Raw genomic sequence first — 16,824 nt, 5'->3', positions numbered from 1 at the left:
AACAGAGCTTGATTGGCTCAAGAAACCAAACACATATACAAGGAGCCACCGGGCTCCTTCCTTCACAACTCACCTGCTCATTGCTGGAGGAGTTAGCTATGTTGGGGGGACATCCCAGTGTGGAAGGAGAAGGTTGACTGCTGAGATTGCAGGACTCCAAGCCACTATCAGTCCCTACTGGGGGTGAGGGTAGGGATTGGGAGAGTTGAGGCCCCATCCCTCATTCCACCCTGACCTCAGCTGCCAGCTCTGCATGACCTGCTGCAGCCCTAGAGTTCCCCCCAAGCAGTTCTCCAACAGAGATTCAAAAGAAAACTGATTTAAGTACAGGATGAGACATTCCCCTGTCTAGTCCTCTCTGGGTACGGAAGACTAGAATTAATTTATTCATGACATCAACACTTTACAGCCTGACCCTCTCCCTCTATTGCTGGTTCCTTCTTGACTACTACCAAGTCTTTTCTTCCAGGCCTGAAAAAAATGGGCACCTCCAATCCGGGTGGTCCTTGCTAGGGGAAACCACCCATCTCAAATCTGAAGTGCTTTCCAGGGAAGGGACAATGGAGCCCACTTTGAGAAAGGGCAATTGCTCAACCAGCTTCCAAAGGACAAAAGGCTACAGGTCCCAGGATGGGCTGCCAAGAGGTCCCAGAGAAAGGAGGGACAGGGTGGGGGTTAACCCATAAGAAGTAGCCCTAAGTGTCCTGTAGCCAGACAGTTCCAAGCTCCACCACTCCCATGAAGCCCCTGATGGTTCAGACAATGACTCTGAGCTCCACCACAGCTTCTGACCACAGTCCCATTGTTCAGGGGACTCTGCCCAGGGCCCAACTCTCCTAAACTATACCTTTGGTTTTTCACTCTTTATTTTTCCTTTCCTTCCCCCTACTTTGCCTTAAATACAGGGCCATATGGTGGGTCCTCCATAGATTGTTCATTTTCATCCACTTGATCCACAATTTGAGGTCTAGGTGTGGGGGTTATCATCCCACCCTGGATTTCAGTTGGGGAATCCAGAGGGCAGGAAAGACAAATATCCTTGGATTTTCCTGATGAACAAGTAAGCCCCTCCCCCCTCTTGCCTATAGCCCCTGCCTCAGCACCATCCCTCCCTTACTTGGTGGCTCATCCATTCAGGCTGGGTCAACAAGGTGACAATGAGCAGGTCAAGGAGATGCCTGAGACAGGGGCCAGGGGGCTCCTTCCTCACCCCTTTAGGACAATGAGGTCTCTGCCCCTCCTGGACAGCCCCTCTGATCACCACCATTATTGCTCTCAATACAGGACAATCAGACACTTGCCCGCTCATGAACTCTGTCTGTCCAGCCCTGGATGCCTGGGCCTTGGGGACAGTGATGGAGGAGGGCACTCAGCTCCTGCTTACCTCCAAGGACAACTAGGGGATAAGGGAGATAGGCTGTGCTGGGGTTGAGTAGAAGCCAGCAGAGCCAGAAGGCTCTCAGAGGCGGGCACTGTTCTGGCTTGGCAACTACATATGTATGGACAACAGCAGTGTTTCCTGCCCAAGGACATCTGACTGGAAGGTCCAGAGCTCTTCCGGTGCTTCTGCACCTGTGTGTCCAGAGCCTTCTCTGCCTGTTGGGAATTGCTCCTCTGACCTCTGGAGGACCTGGCGCTTCGAACCCCGCGCAGCCTGGGAAAGGCCTGAGATCCCCTCTTTTGGGATTCACATCACGCCCCCCCCGCCCCCCCCCCGCTCCAAGAGGAATTAGACACGGCATGGGTGTCCAAAGTACGGGGCGGTGGCGGTCCCGGGCAAACTCGGCAGCCGCGTCCCTCCATCTCACCCCGATATTCCTCTCCCACCGTCGGGATCACCCCACCCGCCGCCTCCCGGCAAGGAGCGCCCCTCTCCTTTGTCTGGCCCGCCCGCCGCTCCCAGCCGGTCAGCCGCGCCGGCCCCGCGCCCGGGCCCGTGCGCCCTCGTCGTCGCCACCGCCGCCCGCGAACAAAGCCGGCCAATGTCTCCGGGCGGGCGGGCGAGCCGGCTATGCAAATGCCCAACGGCCTGTGAGAATTCCTCTCCGCCGCCGCCCCGGCTTCCACCGCCTGAAAGGGCCTGGCGGCCCGGCCGAGTGGGGGAGGCGGTCACTGCATAGGGATGAGCTGTCGTCCCGGAGCGCCCGGGACAGAGCGCCATTGTCTGTGTCGCCGCCGTCTGATTGTTAGTAGAATCAGCCAGCCCTCCGAGGAAGGCGGAGGGTGACCGGAACAGACCTTGGGACGAGGCGAGGTGGTCACCTGGCCCCTCCATACCTACTCCTTTCTCCCATGAGCTTGACCTTGGGGGTCAGACCATGGTGGCTCCTGCCTTGGCCCCTCTAGTCACTACTTAGTAGCCTGCACAAGGTAGTTTACTTCTCTGAGCATTTGTCTCCCGGATTTAAACCCAGCCCAAGTTGGTGTTCTTCCTACCTTATGTACCCTTAACTGCCTCCCCCTCTCCCAGTCTCCATCCATTTTTTTCCCCCCACATCATATTGACCCAATGGACTCTGACAAGTGTCTTTAGGGTCATTTCTCTTTCAGAGCCCTGAGGGAAATGCTCATGGTGTCCCCAAAGCAGAGCAAGTTACTGGGCAGACATGGTCCTCTCTGACCTGTGAGCCCCAGGCTGGGTCCAGGCCTTCCTTCTTGCCTCCCTCTGCCACCAACCACCAAAGAGGCCCATTTTTACTGGGAGAGAGCACAGGCACTTGTCAGAATTAAAATAAACTCTCAATGATATGGAGGTGGGAGGAAATGTGTTCCTGTACCCCAGACTAGAAGCCTGCATCCATGTAGCAGAGGACAGTGGTCCAGCACCGGGAAAATCCCTGAATAGTGACAACAGAGTTCAATACTAGGACCACACCCCATTCCTGTTGGGAACTTGGCCTCTGTACTTGGGCACTTCCAAGCTAAGCTCCAGAATGGGCTTGAGACTAATAGGACACAGGACATAAACCGACCTTTTCTAAGCTCCCACCAAGACTCATGAGCAAGGGCACACGTCACTTAGGTGGGGAGTTATTTTAGAAATTCTTGGGCCCTTGAAGCAGTGATGCTTTCAGAACTTGAAATGTTTTTCAGGGCAAAATCAATGACAGCAACACTAAAAGGAGAACCATCCCAGGAAGTCTGGGGCTTTGATTCCAGTGAGGCTGGATGAGGGGAGGAAGAAGGTGCTGGTAAAGTAGGCAGTCTTCTGGGAGGCAGGCTCAGTACTGGCCTCAGAGGTGGCCCGTTCTTTCTGTGCCTTGACACAGCCTTCCAGGTGAGATGAAGCTCTTCTCTCTCAGCTTCTGTGGGGATCCAGGTGCAACATGCATCTCATCCTGAGGTGGAGACAGCCCTTGGGATAGCATTTGGGGGACTATTAGATGAGAGAGAAGTTAGGGACAGGGGACCAGGGCTGGAAGCTGAGGAATTTTGTGATGCCAAGGAAGCAGAGTTCTGTTCCCTCCTCTCTTTGTAGTCAGCCCTTCTGTAGCTCTCTTGACCAGGTCTCTGGTCATGCAAAGCGTTCTGACCTGGGGCTGCCCAGCCTCATGGAAACTTCTGCAGAAATCCCAAAAGCCACCTTTGAAAGAAGTCAAACCAGCTTCTTTACCCAGGGCCTGCCTGAGTCCCAGAGCATAGAGCCTCATTCCTCACCCTTCCTTTCCAAGGCTCCCCCTCTTTACCCCCACCTCACCCTGGCGTTACTGGAGTTTGAACTCAGGGTCTCACACTTGCTAGGCATTCACTCTATCACTTTGAGCCACTTTTCTGTCAGCCCTTTTTTGTGTTGGGTATTTTCAAGCTAGAGTCTCTCAAATTATTGGCTCTGGCTGGCTTCCAACTGCGATCTTCCTGATTTCTACCTTCTAAGTAGCTTGGATTATAGGTGGGGGTCCCCGGCACCCAGTTCTCCAAGGCATTTCAGGTGGTCAGCCTTGTTTTGAACAGCTTCAGAGGGGTATTGACTAGAACTTCCTGCCTTGATGGTGGCTCCCTTCTTTGGGCCTGCATTTCCAGTGCTCTCTGGGCCTGCTCCAGGTTGGTCTTTGGGCTCTCGGGCAGGACCCAGGCAGGTCTGCTTGGCTCTGAGACTGAGGAAGGAAGTGGCTTTGTTGTACAGGCATCCTCTGGATTCTTAAGCTTGATTTTCCCACCCTGCTCTTCTTGGCAGGAGAGCCCTCAGCTGGAGAAGCCCCCTGCCTGCCCCAGTGTCCCCTCCTTCCCAGTTCAGCACCATCCATCTCCGTCTCCCCAAAGCAAGGAATGTGGCTCCAGGACACTGTGAGGCTTGTTCCCAATCCCCTTCTAGCTCATTTCACTCAGGCTTTTACAGACTTGCCTCCAATCCCATGGCTGCTGTCTGGGTTCTGGTTCTAAAGGCTCAGACAGAGGCCCCCTCCTCACTGCAATTCCTCACGCTTCATTTTGTCCCAACATCATTGAGATCACTGAGGAGGTTGCACTGTGGGAGGTGGAGGAACCCTGGTGTGGGAGCCTGTGAGGGTGGGGGCCCCCTTCTCCCCATCTCTTGAGCCCCCCCAGGCCGGTTGCAGCTTGAGGGACCCAGCACTATCCATGGTGTCTGCTCTATTACCCAAGCTGCAAGCCATCCATCCCCTCTCCCACCCTTCCTGTCCATGCCCCACAAGCTTCGATTATTGGTGGAATTAGCACCAGGCTTCTTGTTGGCAGTTGCTAATTAAGATCATTAATAAACTTGATTATTAATGCTGTACCAGGCGGCAGCTGCCAGCATCTATCACCGGCATCACTGGCAAGGTGCTAGGCCAGGGTGGCTTCTGCCTGCCTCCATCTTGGGAAGACTTCTCCATTTCTCCGTCTGCCTCCCTGGCCTCAGGCCCTGGCAGGTGAGGGTTGGTGGGCACACAGAGGCTCAAAGGGAGTTTAGCTGAGCTTTTCAGAAAAATGGAGGGGCAGCCTGGAACCAGGGAGGCCAGTGTGAAAGCCCACACCTAACACTAGGGACTTTCTTCCCTAGCACGGCTAGGGAGGCCAGAATGCAGTGTGTGAAGACTCTGGGGAAGAGTCTGAGTATATGCCCTAACATGATCCTCTCAACATAGTTCCTGCTTGCTCACTGCTCTCACCCAGTGATAATAATACTTGAATTTTTCTCCAGGGGACCATCTCCATTTCAATGAGGAGTGAGACAGTCCTTTTTTTTTTTTTTTTTTTTTGGCAGTACTGGAGTTTGAACACAGGGCCTTTCATGCTTGCTAGGCAGGCAGGCACTCTACTACTTGAGCCACTTTACCAACCCTTTTTTTGTGCATTGGGTATTTTTGAGATAGGGTCTCAATTTTCACCAGGGCTGGCCTTGAACCGAGATCCTCATGATCTCTGCCTCCTGAATAGCTAGAATTATAGGCATGAGCCACTAGTGCCCCAGCAAGACAGTCTTTACAGGGCTTGGCAATACATTTGACTAGAACAGTAACCTGACAGTCACTAAGTATCCACCATGTGCATGTGGGAGGGAGACTCATAAATGTACCATAGTCATCTCTTTCAGGGATGACTGTCCCTGCTCTTTGCAGACTGGATGGGGTTTATCTCCTTTGCACATCTACTCTGCCCCTCATTTATGTGCCACCACACCTTATATTGTGTTGTATTGAACTGTGCCTTTATCTGTTCACCCCACTGGGCTGTGCTCTGATCAGCACAGCGACTGTGCCTCACTTACTGCAAACAGGCAATGGCCTTTCCTGTGTACGATCCCTTTCTTCTCCCTGCAATCCCTCCTTCCACTCCCTTTCTTTCTCTGCTTTCTCCTCCCTGACCTCTAGTCTCAGGCTGCTCCTGCAGGGTGGATGGCAAAGAGCCCTCTGGCCCAGCTTGCCTAAACTAGAGGGGAGAAAAGCCTGCTACCCTCAGGTAGGACCCAAGGAGATGGGTGAGTCCTGCCAGGCAGGGTTAACAGGCCTAGCTGGACTTCTCCCTCCATCCACTGCTCCGGAGAGAAGCGATCCAGGGCAGCCTAGCCGAGCTTGGGAAGGGAGCTTCCCCTCACACCTCCTCTCCCCCATTCCTCTCCCCCAAGATGAGAGAAGACGAAGTTAGTGTCTTGACTTTCCTTGCAGCTTTTGAAGGAAGGATCCACCAAGACTTTAGTCTCCAACCCAGGGAAAAGAAAAGAAAAGAAAAAAAAAAGTCCTGAAAACAAAACCTTACAACAACCTTAAAGTAGAAGAGATCGGTTGGAAGGCTTTTAATCCCTTAATCCTTCTCAGATGGGCCTTGAGCGCTAATGGTTTTCCTAATTATTCCCTCCCATTTTCCCATCGCTCTATAAGGACTTTCGAGAGGAGCAAAATTCCGAGTGAACAGTGTGGGATGAATGGCAGGCCCACCTCCCCCCCAAATCAGCCCAGAGTCCAGGCGGCTGGAGAGGTGGGGGAAGGGCCAGGAGTGCCCCAGCTGGGGGCTCAGGCTTCCCCTACACTGACACCCGGGTGCAAGGCACGAATGGGACAATGGGGCAGTTGGGGGCTGCCTGAGAGGGCCAGGTGTGGGGCTGGGGTCCCCTCAGTGTGAATGGCCCATTATCTGCCTAGAGGATGGGAGCTGAGGGTCTCTTTGTGTCCCCCCTCCCAGGGTGATTATCACCCTGGGAGGGAGGTAGAGATGGTGATGAGGGTCTTTAAAAGGGGCCAAGCCTCCTCTGAGAACAGTTGGCCATTCAGGCCTTCTGCCCTTCCAGTAATCTAAGATCCAGTGGCCATCCATGGGGGTGGGGTGAGGGATGGGCCAGCAAACATGGTCAAGCTCTAGGTTCAGACCCCCTCCTTAAAGCTTTAGTGTGACTTGCTAAATGGAGTTCAGGGGTGGCTTCTCCAGGAAAACACCCCTAGACCACCTTCCCAGCCCCTACATAATCTTGATACCCTGGAACCTTGCCTCATCTCTCAGACCTGGCTCTTGACCTTGTGGCCTTGCTTTAATTTAATGGAACACTCCTCAGGATTCTCATTTTACTCCTACAAATTCCCCATGGGATAAGTATGTCAATCCCATTTCACAAGTGAGAAACTGGGCAGTTTAGAAATTCATGTAAGGTTCTACACTCAGGTAGGGGCAAAGCAGAGATTGGAGCCTGGTCTTCTAAACAGGCACAAAGCTTTTACACTGCTGTCATCCCTCAGCCACACATGTTCGCCTCACAAACAAACACAGAGTTGACTTCCTTGTCTCCTTTGGTCTTTGCTTAAATCACACCCTCCACGAAAGGGAGATGTCTGGGATTTGCTTCCAAATAAAGTGAGAAGCTGGGAAATTAGGTTGGAATACAGATGAGGCAAGACTGGCAGTTGTTGAAGCTAGAAGATAGGTAGGTGGGGGTTCTTTATACTATTCTGTTTACTTTATAACTATTTAAAAATTTCTCCAAGGAAAAGTTGAACAAAACCTAGCTTTTCCTAAGCATCTTACTTGAAGTTTTTTTTGGTGGGACTGGGTTTTGAACTCAGGGCTTCAAGTTTGTCAGGTAGGTACTTGCAAAGCAGGAACTCTACCACTTGAGCCACACCTCCAGCCCCTGGAGTTTACCACCCAGCCCAGCCCTGCCTGTCCTTCCCTATGCATTTTTCTCCAGATCATTCACCACTGTCTGACATTCTGTGTGGCTTACATATTTGTTTTGATCCTTGACAGGCTCCTTCACTGGATCAGAGGGCTTGGGGTGCTGCAGCATGAAGAGCCCCTCCCGACACTGAGGAGGTGCTCAATGCACACTAGTGAAGGCCTGGCTGACCTGGTGTCCCTGTCTCAGTTTGGGGAAGGGGCAGCCTGTGGGCTTGTGTTCCTGACCTTTGGGGTCCTTTAGCACCTGGAGCCACAGCCGGAGGGTCCTTCCCAGAGCCCCCCAGCCTGGGCTAAGCCCCTAAGTGTCCCATTATGTACCATTCACTTCTCACTTTGTTGGGCCCATCCCCAGCCTCTGTGTCCTTTTGTCAGAGGGGCCCGGGAGTGCAAGGGGCTATTACCACAAGGCCTCATTATTCCCAACCAGAGCAATAATGAGGAGTCCCTTTCCTGGACTAGCACATTTTACAGGGTCCCTCCCATTTAATAACTATAATAACTGCCACCATTTATGAGTCCTTGCTTCATGCCCCATGCTGCATCAAGTACTTTACATACATTACCTCTTTTTTTTTTTTTTTGCAATACTGGGGTTTGAACTCAGGGCCTATACCTTGAGCCACTCTACCAGCCCTTTTTTTGTGATGGGCTTTTTCAAGATAGGGTCTCTCGAACTATTTGCCTGGGCTGGCTTCGAACTGCAATTCTCTTTGCCTCCTGAGTAGCTAGGATTACAGGCCAGAGCCACAAGCGTCTGGCACATTACCTCATTTAATTCCCCAGCAGCTCTGGATGTTCCTATCCCCATTTTTCAGAAAGCTAGACGAGCCAGCTACAGCTCCTTTATCTTAGTTCAGTTGTACAGGCAGAGGAAGGGCAGGGAGGCAACCTTGTTCCAGAGGGGACACCCAGGGGGAGTAGCCTGGGAAAGAGCACATAGCAGATTAGCAACCAGGCAGCAGGCTTCCATCTGGGCATGGTGTAGTTCCCCTACCCTCAGTTCTCCAGGCAAGAGTTCCCATACACCCATCACTGCAGTTGACTGTAGCATCACTTTCCCCCACACACAAAGCAGATGCTGATACAGGGTGCTTCAGTGTCTCTCGCCTATGCACACACAGCTAGGGAGAATCCAGGTAATCTGCCCACAATGCCAACTAGATGGGGACCAATTCTGAAAGGCTCTTGGAGGACATGGGTAGATTGTAGGGCCCAGTCACCAAGCTGGGCTTACCTAGGAGGAAGCCAAAGTATAGGGAAGGAAGGGGGAGGAAGAGAGAAGGGGACCAAAATGCTACTGGTTCCTCTCAAAGGTGGAATCTCAGCTCCCTGGTAGTCTAGTGGCTAGAATTCATTGTTTTCAAATGTGAGGTCTCTGGGGTTCTCTTATGCCTTGGCCTTTGGAACTACACACTGTCCTTCTCCCACCTTAAAAAAATTCTTTTTATTGGTTTTACATTTATTCATATGTGTATACTTTATTTGGGTCACCTCTCCCCACATCCCCCAAGCCCCCCTCCTCCCACCTTTTTTTTAAGCAATAATATATATTTTTTAAAATTTTTCTTATATTTCAAATTGGAAGCAGAATTTTATTTTAAAAGAAAACCTTGTCATTCTTGGTAAAAGTAGTGAAATAACCCAAAAGTAGCTATTACATAATTCTTTAAATCCTTTCCCATCATATCAACATTGTTCACAGTGAAGTTATACAAATCTGAAATACAAATTGGCCTGTCCCTTGCGTAAAATTTTTTTTTTCATTTTTCTTTTATTAGTCATATGTGCATACAAGGCTTGGTTCATTTCTCCCCCCTGCCCCCACCCCCTCCCTTACCACCCACTCCGCCTCCTCCCTCTCCCCCCCCAATACCCAGCAGAAACTATTTTGCCCTCATTTCTAATTTTGTTGTAGAGAGAGTATAAGCAATAATAGGAAGGAACAAGGGTTTTTGCTGGTTGAGATAAGGATAGCTATACAGGGCATTGACTCACATTGATTTCCTGTGCGTGGGTGTTACCTTCTAGGTTAATTCTTTTTGATCTAACCTTTTCTCTAGTTCCTGGTTCCCTTTTCCTATTGGCCTCAGTTGCTTTAAGGTATCTGCTTTAGTTTCTCTGCGTTAAGGGTAACAAATGCTAGCTAGTTTTTTAGGTGTCTTACCTATCCTCACCCCTTCCTTGTGTGCTCTCGCTTTTATCATGTGCTCAAAGTCCAATCCCCTTGTTGTGTTTGCCCTTGATCTAATGTCCACATATGAGGGAGAACATACGATTTTTGGTTTTTTGGGCCAGGCTAACCTCACTCAGAATGATGTTCTCCAATTCCATCCATTTACCAGCGAATGATAACATTTTGTTCTTCTTCATGGCTGCATAAAATTCCATTGTGTATAGATACCACATTTTCTTAATCCATTCGTCAGTGCTGGGGCATCTTGGCTGTTTCCATAACTTGGCTATGGTGAATAGTGCCGCAATAAACATGGGTGTGCAGGTGCTTCTGGAGTAACAGTCTTTTGGGTATATCCCCAAGAGTGGTATTGCTGGATCAAATGGTAGATCGATGTCCAGCTTTTTAAGTAGCCTCCAAATTATTTTCCAGAGTGGTTGTACTAGTCTACATTCCCACCAACAGTGTAAGAGGGTTCCTTTTTCCCCGCATCCTCGCCAACACCTGTTGTTGGTGGTGTTGCTGATGATGGCTATTCTAACAGGGGTGAGGTGGAATCTTAGCGTGGTTTTAATTTGCATTTCCTTTATAAGCAATAATATTTTTGATGGTACTGGAGTTTGAACTCAGGGCCTCACACTTGCTAGGCAGGCACGCTACCACTTGAGCCACACTCCAGACCTAATTAATATTTTAAATTAAACTTGGCGGCAGGGGTTATAGCTCAGTGGTAGAGCACTTGCTCAGCATACATAAGGTCCTGGGTTCCATTCCCAGAACTGAAAAAAAAAATTATTGCTGGGTACCAGTGGCTTATGCATGTAATCCTAGTGGCTCAGGAGGCAGAGATCAGGAGGATCATGGTTAGAAGCCAGCCTGGGCTAATAGTTTGTGAGACCCTCTCGAAAAAAACCTTCACAAAAAGGGCTGGTTGAGTGACTCAAGGTGTAGGCCTAAGTTCAAACTCCAGTAACACAAAAAAAAAAAAAAAAAGAAAAGAAAAGAAAAATAATTCTGAATAAATAATCTTTACAGGGAACAAAACTTTCAAGGCATAGAAGAATATAGTACATAGTAAGAGTCTCTCTCCTGCCTGGGTCTCCACCACCCAGTTCCCATTACCTGGTTTCTCATGGGTCTTCCCAGAACTACTCTGTCTCAGGCCTTTGATTAATAAAAGTAAATGCCTGGCCCTCACCAGGTCACTCATTTGCTTCCTGAACACATGGTAACTCCGGTTGACCAGAAAAACCCACTGGTTCTCAACTCTCAGGGAACACAGGGGGCTAGAAAAAGGGAAGTTACAAAAGGGTCATAGGAGTGGAGTTATAGGGTAGTCAGTGAGCAGAAGAGATGGCTTTCCGAGGTGAGGGAACAGCATGTGCAAAGGCTTAGAGGTGTGATACCCACATGTGCATGTGACACCCAAGATTACAGTGCACTTTTGTCATATGAGACAAAGAAGAGACTGCATGAATTGGGTAACTGGACTCCCACAGCCAAAAATCTTTGGACTGTAACCTGCATGCTCTTGACCCTGGCCTATCTCTCAGCATCTAGAGAGGGTTTGATCATCTGCCCTTTTTAAGAAGAAGGAAAGGTCTGAATGGGACCGCCCCTGGTCAATGGAACCCCTGGTGCTGGGTTCTCATCTGTAGGCAGGTGTCTCCCACTCAGTCATTATAGCATGGTTACAGGAGTTAAATAAATTGATAAAAGTTTAGCATAATGCTGTCAGCCCAGCAAGTGTTAGTCAGTATTGGCAGTTATTATTTCAAGGACATTTCTCTTTTCCTCTAGACATTCTGTCTCAATGCCCCCTTTCTGTGAGGACCTAAGCATCTTTTTTTTTTTTTTTTTGGTACTGGGGCTTAAACTCAGGGTCTACACTTTGAGCCACTCCACCAGCACTTTGTGTGTGTGTGTGTGTGTGTGTGTGTGTGTGTGTGTGTGTGTGTGATGGGGTTTTTTGAGATACAGTCTCAAGGAACTATTTGCCCCAGCTGGCTTCAAACTATGATCCTCCTGATCTCTGCCTCCTGCATAGCTAGGATCACAGGCATGAGCCACTGGTGACAGTTCTAAGCATCCTCCTTGTGCATTCCTGGCCCTCACATTCTTCTCTAGCCCTCCCATAACTCCATTAGGCTCAACCTTCACCTTGGTTTTTCAGGAAGGGAATGGGGGTGTGTGGCTCACTTGAACATGTGAGCTGGGGTGCTCCACATGAAGAAAAAGACTCTCCCCTCTCAGTCCCTGCCCCTCACCTCCTCCTCTTCTCACCCACCTCCCTTTAAAACAAAACAAAACAAAAAAAGCACCCGCACTCATTATAGAGCCCTGAAGCCAGGCCATGGCTAAAGCGCTGGCTATAGACAGCAGTTAGATCGTTAGCACCAGCCCCAACCCACCTGCTCAGAGCCCTGCAAATGCCTTTTAATTATAATCCTTTAATCTCCCTCAGATGGCAGGGCTGGCTCTAGGGCTTTTGCCCTGCCCAGCCCCTTCCCCTCCCTCTCTTCCTCCAATTAAGGGGTCCTCTCCTCCTCCATCAAGCCCCTTCCCAGCTAAAGGCCTCTGCCTGGGAGGAGCAAGACCCTGTGTTCTGTCTCCTGGTCTAAGGAAATGACCCCAGGTGACTGGTAGTCTACTTGAAAGTTTCTTCACAGGTAGAGCTGCAGTCCCCAGGGCCCTGTGCCTCCTGGCCTGGTCACAGTTGCAAGGATGCCTGAAGATTACTGTCATCCTCTTATCCTGGTTTCTTTGAGTTCTCTGGAACCATCTCCCCTGACTTCTATTTTCCTGTTAATCCACCCATCCTGTCTGCCCCAGCTGCCTCCTTGGCATCTCCTTCCAGGAGCCACCATGTTCTGTTGCAGGTGGAACTGAGGCCAGAACCCTGATAGAACGCCTCCTGGTGGCAGACTTCTGTTGACCTCTAGCTGACCTTAGTAGGGCCCAGCCTTGCTCTCATAACACTCATGTCCACTCAGGACCTTAAAGCCCTCAGTCACAGAACGTCTGGCAGAACATCAGCCAGCTTCTATCCCTACAGTAGCACGGAGGGCAGAGGCAGGGGGAGGGACAAGATGACCCAGCATGTGGCCCTGTCTAAAGCTGAGCCTGGATGAAGCTCTTTCCTGGGAAAGTTCTGTCACTAATTGACTTGCAAATGCCTTGTTTGTCCCCAGATTCATAATTAGTGCTAAGGATTTCTAGGGCCCCATCCTGGGGGGCGCTTTTTGGGGGGTAGCCTATTCCTCTCCCCTCTCTGAGGTCAACAGGGCTAGGGGTGGGCAGAGCTGGGCACCGATGCCCAGCTGCTGTCCAGCGTTCCCACGGCTCTGGTGCCAGCATGTGAATGGTGAGATGCGGGGGGCGTGGGGGCCGGGGCTCCCCGCCATCTTTCAGCCGGGACCAGGGCCAAAGCCCCGAGGCTCCAGGAAACGACAGAGCTGGGGAGCAGGCTGTGGCAGCAGGTGGGGGCTGGCTGGCACCCCCAGGAAGAAGAGTCCAGCCGGTGCCGGGGGGCTGGCATGCGCCAAGCCTCCGGCATGATGAATGGGCCAACAAGGGGCCTCTCTTCCCCACAGGCCTCCCCACAAAGACCTTGGCCACGCCATTGGATGTGGACTGAGGGCCCCCAGAGGAAGAGGGGAGGCTGTTCTCAGAGCCCCCTCACTCCTACCCTCTGTGCTCTTAGGAAGGGGCCCTGGGGTAGGGGCCCCAGGGACCTGGGTTTCGGGCTTAGCTTGGTCTTGGATCTGCTGAGTGAGGGGGCAATTTTCCCAGCCGCTCTGGGTCTCAGTTTCCCCACTGGATTATCCCTGGCTTCCTTCCCAGTCCTGGCGTCCCATCTTGGAATCTGTCCACCCAGCTGCCTCCAGTAGCCTCACGGTAGCCTCCCCCTCCCCAGATAATTCTTGGCCTTCTGCAGGCATTTTTAGACCCAGCTAGAGCTCCCCTCAGGATGTACAAGCCCCCCCCAGGCACAGCACCCCAACACCAATGCCCATCAAGCCTGCCATCAAGTCAGACAACCCAGGGTCCTTCCACTTGCAAGCTGTGTGGCCTGGGCAAGCCTCAGCCTCCCCAAGTCTTGTTTGCAAAATGTTTTTCATCACTAGGATCCCAATTACACTGTGAGGAGACCCTCTGTGAAGGCTGGCAAGAAGTAGATGCTCAGCTCAGCAAAAAAGTTTCCTTTCCTTCCCTCTTCTCCAGTTTCCCTCTCAGAGCTTTCTGCCAGGGTGCTTGAGTTTTCCTGGATCTAGAATGTTCTTTGGAGGTGCACCCCTATCATTTTTTTGTTTGGCTCTCTCAGCAGCTCCTCTATATTCTCTATTTAATCTCCAGTTCTTTTCTCAGAAATGACCATTATTCTTTGGTTAGTCCTTCCTGAAGTCTAGTCTTCCATTGCAGGTTTACACTCACTCCCCAGGTCTGGCCTCTTCCCAGGCTACCCTGCAGCTGGAGCCCTGAAGGAAGGGGAGGGAGTGGGCTCTATGGTAACCCTGAGAAGAGAATGCCCTCTCTCCTCATCTGCATACAGACGGGCTCATTTGCATACAGACAGGCCTAATCTGCATAGACTCAGTGGGACTCTGAGAGCACATTCCAAAGTGGCCGCCTGGTTCCTCCCACCCCAGTCCTGGCATCCTTGTTGAGGGAGAGACCCCTCCCCATCCCTGCTGCCCCTGTCTGGGCCAGAGTCTTTCAGTTTCCAAAAGGCAGCCCACCCTCAGTCTCAGCCTCTGCCTGCTGTCCTGTTACCCCTTCCTCCTTCCTGCCTCTCTCCCCACCTCTGTCTTCCTGCCCAGCTCCATCCCCAGGAGCTTCCCTTCCAAGCTGGGGACTAGACTAGAGAGACAGAGGGTTGGCCCAGTAACTGGCTGCCAATCCTTGCCCAGGCCTCCCCACACCCAGAGGGTAAGGGGGCCATTGAAGATTGATTCCCCAGCTCAGAGTCAAAACAAAAGCAGAGGGAGGGGATGGCTAGCTTTCTCCATGCTGATTGACCACAAGCCAGATCCTGCCTCCATTCACCCTGCCTCCCTAGGGATCCATCCCAGGGCCGAGGCAGTGGGTGGGAAGGTCTCCTGAAATGAGGGCTGGGAACCTAAGAAGCATGCTCTGGTGAGCCAGTGCTCAGCCCCTTGAGGCCAGCAGCCCTCTGAGCAGCTATCAGGGAGCCAAAATTCTTTTCCTGACAGGCCTCCACCACACTGAGGACTCTGGCTTAGCCCTTACCCTCTGTGGGCTCAGTGTCCTCTATAAAATGAGGAAGTGGGCTAGAGCAGGTCAATCTTTCTTGGTTTTTTTTTTTTTTTTGATGGTTCTATGGTTGAATTTAGAGCCTTGTGCTTGCTAGGCATACGCTCTACCACTTGAGTCACACCCCCCCAACCCTTCTTTCTGTTACTTTTTTTGTTTGTTTGTTTTAAATTCAGGGCTTTGTGCTTACAAAGACATACTGCTTGAGCCATACCTCTAGTCCATTTTGTTCTGGTTATTTTGGAGATGGGGTCTTGCGAACTACTTGCCCTGGCTGGCATCGAACTACAATTCTCTCAATCTCAGCCTTTCAAGTGGCTAGGATTACAGGTGTGAACCACCAGAGCCCAGCTGCTTTGTTACTTTTGAGATACGGTCTTGATTTATGCCCAGATGGGCCTGGTCACTCTTTTTTTTTTGCTTGTTTTGTTTGCTTTTGCAGTGTTGAGTGACATGCAGGCTACTAGTTTATTACTTGAACTACACCCTCAGCCCAGAATTAAGGACTTTTTTTTTCTTTTTTTTTTTTTTGGCAGTACCGGACTCAGAGCTTTGATCTTGCTAGGCAGTTACCCTAACACTTGAGTCACCTGATCACTCCCCAGGTTACTCTTAATGTAAGCCTTCTATGTGGAAAAAAAGCCCAGGTGCCTAAAACCACCATTCTTCATCAATCTCAGTACATGCATCTTTGCCCTTGGGCTAGGAGTCCTGTTCTAGAGGTGCTGAAATATTGTGGGATGAGTTGAAATGGAAAGGGGGGGATGCACATACAGTTTGAATGCATATAGAGTATCCGAGGGAGGACTCTGGAGCCAATGGTTGTCTCTTGGGAGAGGAGGTGGGTGGTTGGGGACAGGGTAAAAAACAAAACTTGGGGGAGGGGCAGTACTGGGGCTTGAACTTAGGACCTTCAGCTTGCTGGGCAAGCTGAGCCACTTGAGCCATACAGCTTGCCCTAGAAAGGAGACATGCTTTTCTTTTTGTGCTCTTAGAATGTTAGAATCATACCATGTGTATCATAAGTTTTTTTTTTTTTTTTTTCAGCAGTGCCTCAAGCTTGCTAGGCAGGCACTCTTACTGCTTGAACCATTCTACCAGCCTTTTTTTGTGATTTTTTTTTTTTTGAGATAGGGTCTCTCAGGAACTATTTGCCTGGGGCTGGCTTTGAACCACTTCCTCTTGAGCTTTGCCTCCTGAGAAACTAGGATTACAGGCTACAAGCGTGAGATAGGCCTCTTTATAAACTTTTTATTTAGAGAAATTCCAGGATTTGAACTACAGCTCCATGGAGAGATCGTGGAGGACTTCTTGGAGGGTGATGGAGAACTTAAAGTGCTGGCAGTCTGGGCCCTGCTAACACTTTAAAATGAGAGGCTCTCTAGAGGGTGGGACGGTGACTAGCTTTCAGGGGAAGCTGTCAGGATACAGTGTGATATGGGGGAAATGAAATCAAGAGAACAGAGCCAATTTCTTGCCATGGCTTCTATGCTTCTCAGATTCTCTCCCAGTTCTTGTTATTTCTGAGAAGTCCTACCTGTTGTCTAACCTGAGTTCCTCTTGCTAGTTATATTCCTTCCCTTCTATTTCCACTGAGTGTGGGCAGAAGAGTGAGTGGTCCTGTGGGACTGGGGTGCTTCTTGTCTGTAGTTTATATAGGCCTTGGTCATTTCTAAGGAAGGATCTTTCATGGAGGAGGCTACTCAATGGCCTCCCACCCAGATGCTGTGGAGAAGCAACACCACCTCTCCCATTCTCCTGGTCCTTGT

The sequence above is a fragment of the Castor canadensis genome, chromosome 11 (genome assembly GCF_047511655.1).
Source record: "Castor canadensis chromosome 11, mCasCan1.hap1v2, whole genome shotgun sequence".
NCBI lineage: Eukaryota > Metazoa > Chordata > Mammalia > Rodentia > Castoridae > Castor > Castor canadensis.
Note: the sequence above shows the minus strand (reverse complement) of the source record.